Source organism: Podarcis filfolensis (assembly GCF_964270895.1).
Source record: "Podarcis filfolensis genome assembly, chromosome: 16".
NCBI classification, from domain to species: Eukaryota; Metazoa; Chordata; class Lepidosauria; order Squamata; family Lacertidae; genus Podarcis; species Podarcis filfolensis.
In genome coordinates, this window is record NC_139620.1 from 10,539,053 (window position 1) to 10,545,013 (window position 5,961).

Below are 5,961 nucleotides of genomic sequence, written 5' to 3' on the forward strand. Positions count from 1 at the left end.
AGCAGGCAAGCAGGCGGGGTGTTTCAGAGGGCAAAGTGAGGTTAGTGGGGAGTGCCCCCATTTGCCCTAATGGACACTGCTTCCTAAGGGACATTTGGCCTCCCAGATCCCAAGCAGCTGTGCTCTCTTTAGTTCCGGGAGGGTTGATCTATCTCTTTGCGTCTTTCTTTCTTTCTCCCAAAGCCTGGGGCTGCCCAGAGGATGTCCTGTCCATTGCAGGAGCATCTAGAGATAATTCAGCTGGACCCATCCCTTCTCTCCTTGTGAACCCAGCTCCTGCGGGTGACATAGCACAGCTGTGTCAGGCTGGCGTACATCTGGGGATGAATCACTCGGAATTTAGGCTCTTCTGAAGTTGACCCAGATCGAGAGTTGGGGGTGGTGGTTGGAGGAGAAGAGTTCAGGGTGGTTTCCCCTCTCATTTTTTCCTGCTGATTTCTACATGAACGATTGGGAAATTGGTGTGTGTGTGTGTTTGGGGTGGGGGGTGGGGGAAAAGAGCAACAAAAGCCAGACTGCATTTTTGGACCCACTGCCAGCCCTCCGTCCACCCGCAACATTGCTCTTGTGGAAAGTTGGAGCTCAGCTCTATTTACAGTCCTGATTGCTTCCAGATGGGAGCCCAAACCTGTGTCAGCAAAAAAATAAAATAAAAAGTAGGGAAAAGAAAAGGAGAGGGGGAGGGCAGAGGAGTGTTAAAAACCCAGTTGGTCTGGAAAGAGGAGACTCTAACAATGGGGAGAAAATTAGGCCATTCTCTGCCAGAGCAACAGAGACATATAAAGAGGAATGATGATGGGAGGTGGGAAATGGAAGATACGCTCCAGCGAAAGTGGAGAGACAGGCTTTGTTCTTGGGAGATTGCGGGTTGGAGGGGGGAGAACCACAGAGCCTGACCTCAGGAGGGTAATTCAGAATCAAAAATTGGCACGGGAATAATTCTGGTGCTCAAAACGGAAAAGCCCCAAATGGCATCCCACCTACCACTGACAAACACAGGATGCAACTAAGGTAAAGGGACCCCTGACCATTAGGTCCAGTTGTGGCCGACTCTGGGGTTGCGGCGCTCATCTCGCTTTATTGGCCGAGGGAGCCGGCGTACAGCTTCCGGGTCATGTGGCCAGCATGACTAAGCCGCTTCTGGCGAACCAGAGCAGCGCACGGAAATGCCGTTTACCTTCCGGCCGGAGCAGAACCTATTTATCTACTTGCACTTTGATGTGCTTTCAAACTGCTAGGTTGGCAGGTGCAGGGACCGAGCAACGGGAGCTCACCCCGTAGCGGGGATTCAAACCACCGACCTTCTGATTGGCAAGTCCTAGGCTCTGTGGTTTAACCCACAGCGCCACCTGCGTCCCTAGGATGCAACTAGGGATGGGCAAATTTGCTGTTTTTGGTTCTGTAGCCTTCTAGTCTTGCTTGTAGTGTAGTGGCAGACTGAGAGGTGCAGGGTCCTTTTATGGTAGTCACAGCCACGCCCTCCCCCTCACAGCCACACAGCTGCACCCCCTTATAAGATTATACAATAAGCTTAGACAATAATAATACTTAGTAAGGCATTGCAACCATCAGCGCAGATCTCCATTGGTTGCCTTTCGGTGAGACCTACCATTTTCTGTGCATGTACATGGGCAAATGATTTGGAGTGCTCCAATATATTTATTTCAGAGTGACTTAAATTGTGTTTCCATTGTACGTAACAGAGCTTTCATGCTGCACTCTTGATGCTGAAGCACCTTGAGATTTCAGTGTTCCGAAATGCTTCGCTTTGGAGAGGACAGAACAATAGCTCCTTGCTGTTGTTTCTGCCCACCTTCTCCAGAATGACCCTGGGAGCCGGTCCTCAGTGGCCAATTCATCCTTTTCACTCTGCTTGACTCCAATCAGGGCAAAGGATGGAAAGATCTGCTCAGTGGCTTAAAAGCTCCCATTTCATGCTGACCAGGTGGCTCTAGGACAGAGGTTGGCAAGTTTTACCTCACCTGGGCCGGTTCACTCCAGCGGAGATACCTCTGTGGGCTGGATTGCGTGTGTGTGGGAGCAAGCGTGCCTGCGATTTCCAGTGTCTGTGTCTGCGCAGACGCGATTTCCGGTGCTGCGGAAGTGAGTCCCTGCACCGTGCTGGTTTAGCGCAGCATGCGGGGACTTGCCGAGTGGGTGGCTTGGTTCAGGGGCGGCTCATGGGCCACTTAAACGACCCCCGTGGGCCGTTGCCGACCCCTGCTCTAGGATGCTGGAGGCAAGGACCCTGCTGCAGAAATAGTAAATGGGTCTTTGACCTCCTGCAATCCCAGACTACTACACCTATGCATTATGCAAATGTTAAATTCACTTCTCCACATTTCCACAGCCATTTGTGATTATATTTTGCTTTTGGCAAAAATCCTAATGAGAATTCATCAGCAATTTTAGCGCAAGTTTGTCCAAATAAACGTATTTCTGTATGCAGTCCCGACTAATACTAACAACTTGGCAAGTGGCTTTCCTAAATGTTATTTTCACTAATATATGTGAATATATGCACACTTACTCCGAACAGATTCATTTTTCCATGCGTTGTTGGGCTGGGGAAATGTCGTGCAAAATACAGAGAAGTGCAAATATCAAAGAACAGCTGCATTTTGGATCATGAGTTGGTCAGAGAAGTGCAAATGAATGAAAATGCATACAAAAATGCATACAAAATTGAATTTCTCCTGCATCCCTAGACGCAATCCAAGGGGCAAATGGTAGGGAACAGGTGGCCATCCAATTCAGACGGCCTGCAGTGTGTTTGTAAAAATACAGGTGAAAATAATAGAACTGGGATAGCTCAGCTGGCAGACCATGAGACTCTTAATCTAAGGGATGTGGGTTTGAGCCCCATGTTGGGCAAAAGATTCTTGCATTGCAAGGGGTTGGATGAGAAGACCTTTGTGGTCCATTCCAACTCTACAATTCTGTGATCTTGCACAGTACATTACAATTGCTACAACAGGTAGGGAGAGTTATTAAGTGCTCCACCACCAGCAATTTCTAAGTGGTCCATGGGTGGAAAAGAGAACCACCATCCTATATGGGTTGATGCTATTGCTGTTGTTGTTGAAATGGGATTTGAACTTCCTGCAGAGGACATTCAACGTCCTAGAGGACAAAGTGTTCCAGAGCCCTGTGCATTTTTGTATGTTTGTGTGTGTGATGTGTCCTCTCCCAGAGACCTTCATATCTCCCTCTCCATAATCTGATCTGACCTCTTCAAATTGTGCCCTCTCCTCAGCTATGCTGGGCCTTTCCAAGTTATTTCTCTCTCTCTCTCTCCTAATTTATATCCAAAGTGTTACCTGCCAACACATTCCGGTTAGGAGTTCAGCACCCTGGGTGTTTGGCAGTGGCTGAGATGTGCAGTGCACTCTGCATGCTTCAACAGAGGAGATCGGGTGTTAGATTACAGCCTCTTCCCCCGTCTCCCCATTCCTATAAAGAAAATAAAAAAAGTAACAGGCTATTAAGGTACAGAAGGTGAGGTGCTGCACAAATGGAGAGCGATAGAATAAAATAAAATTCAGGGAAGACCAGTACCAGTGTTATTGGAAAAATGGTGTGCTAGCCAGCTCAAATGCTGTCACCAGGAAGGATCTAACATCTGGGGAGAGATGGGGCAAAACTGTCCGTCTGGATTTCTTTCTCATTTTTCCAACCCCTAAATTCAGTTCATCAGCACTTTCACATCAGTTTGCAATTAAAAAACAACAACAAACTGATGGATTTACCAGCTTTTCAGTGAACATTTTTCTAATATATACACGTTTGATGTAATTTTGCAAAATAGATACATTTTCGCAAAACAATTTCTCCCTAATACAATGCATTTTGTACATTTATTTTCACTAATCTATGTTTTCTTATGCACATTTCATCCCAGAGTATGCATGTTGGGAAGAACACTACTTGGCTGGAGAACTGCACTGCAAATTTCTGAGACACGCAGGTTTCAAAGGGTGGCTGCATTTTGGCTCCTGAACTGCTTCAAAGAATATAGATTAGGTAGTTTAGGCTTTACATGCAAACCAGACTGAATCTGTTCCCTGTGCCTGCTTCTGGAAATGGAGTTAAGTATGCAAAAGTGAATAGATTTTAATAGATGGATTTATCAGTCCCACACCCTCTGCTTCTTAATCATACTGTACACCTGTTTTATCGTTTTACTTACTGATTTATACATACATGCTGAGCAGGTTTATACAGTCAACTTTTGCCACTTGGCAAAAGAATCACAGAGTTGGAAGGAACCCTGAGGGTCATCTAGTCCAACTCCCTGCAGTGCAGGAAATCCTGCCCACAGCCATTCTTGCTTGGGTGGACTCGAACCACCAACCTTCTGGTTAACAGCCAGACGCACTCACCCATTGTGCCACTGAAGCAGTTGAGCTGAGCCAAAGTATTTTGGGGTCCAGGATGGGAAACCTAAGCAGCGCTCTTTTCTCCTGGTAGTTGATATGTGATACAATCACTGAGGAAATTCTTCTATGAAAAGTGGATTGCCGGTTTCAGCAGGGCTTGTGGAGAAGTTTAATTAAATGAATTAATTAAATGAATTAATGAATTGCATTTATACCCCACCTTTTCCTCGAAGGAGTTCCAGGTTGTGTACGTGGTTCTCCTCCTCCTCCTTTAATCTCCACAACAACTTCATGGCCGAGTGGACATTTGAACCCTGGCATCCCTAGTTCTAGTCTGGCACTGCACCACACTGAATTATACCCCCCCAGTAATGTTGTATCTGTCTCTCTCATTCTCCTGCTCTCAAGTGTACCCCAAAACCTTATGGGGAGGTTTAGGTGTGGGCAAACCTGTCCATTTGAGTTTCCCTCCATTTCTTATTTTTCCCGCTTTTTAAACTTCAGTTCTCTGCATCTTCATATCATTTTGCAATTACAGTGGTACCTCGGGTTACATACGCTTCAGGTTACATAGGCTACAGGTTACAGACTCTTCTAACCCAGAAATATTACCTCGGGTTAAGAACTTGGCTTCAGGATGAGAACAGAAATCGTGCTCCAGAGGTGCGGCGGCAGCAGGAGGCCCCATTAGCTAAAGTGGTGCTTCAGGTTAAGAACAGTTTCAGGTTAAGAACGGACCTCCGGAATGAATTAAGTACGTTACCAGAGGTACCACTGTGTTATTTTTTCAAAGTCCTTCCTTGTGAAAATGCATCGACAATTTAGTGCCAAGTTCTCCTAAAACATACATGCCTGTACACAGTTTGCCAAATGCATACATTTTTGCAAAGCAATTCTTGCAAGTCATTTTCACAAGCCGCCCCCCCCCAAAAAAAACTTTTCGCACTTCACCCCAGCATATGCATTTTTACAAACATTTCTGGGCTGGAGAACCGCATTGCAACACTCAGGGGACTTTGAAGGAGTTTCAAAGTGCCAATTTCAAAAGGTGACTGTGTTTCAGTTCACACATTGTTTTTGAAAGTGCAAATTACCATAGGTCGGTCTGCCTTTAAGTGCAAACAACTGCAAATCCACGCCCCCCCCATCCCAACAAAATTACAATGCCATCAATCAAATTTCCCCCCAACTTATGTGTTGGCAGTGAGGTGGGGGGAAAGCCACCAAACACCAAATCCCCAAATCCATTCCTACATATAGACCATGGGTAGGCAAACTAAGGCCCAGGGGCCGGATCCGGCCCAATCGCCTTCTAAATCCGGCCCACGGACGGTTGGGAATCAGCATGTTTTTACATGAGTAAAATGTATCCTTTTATTTAATATGCATCTCTGGGTTATTTGTGGGGCCTGCCTGGTGTTTTTAAATGAGCAGAATGTGTGCTTTTATTTAAAATGCATCTCTGGGTTACTTGTGGGGCATAGGAATTTGTTTATTATTATTATTATTATTATTATTATTATTATTATTATTATTATTTTCAAAATATAGTCCGGCCCCCCACAAGGTCTGAGGGACAGTG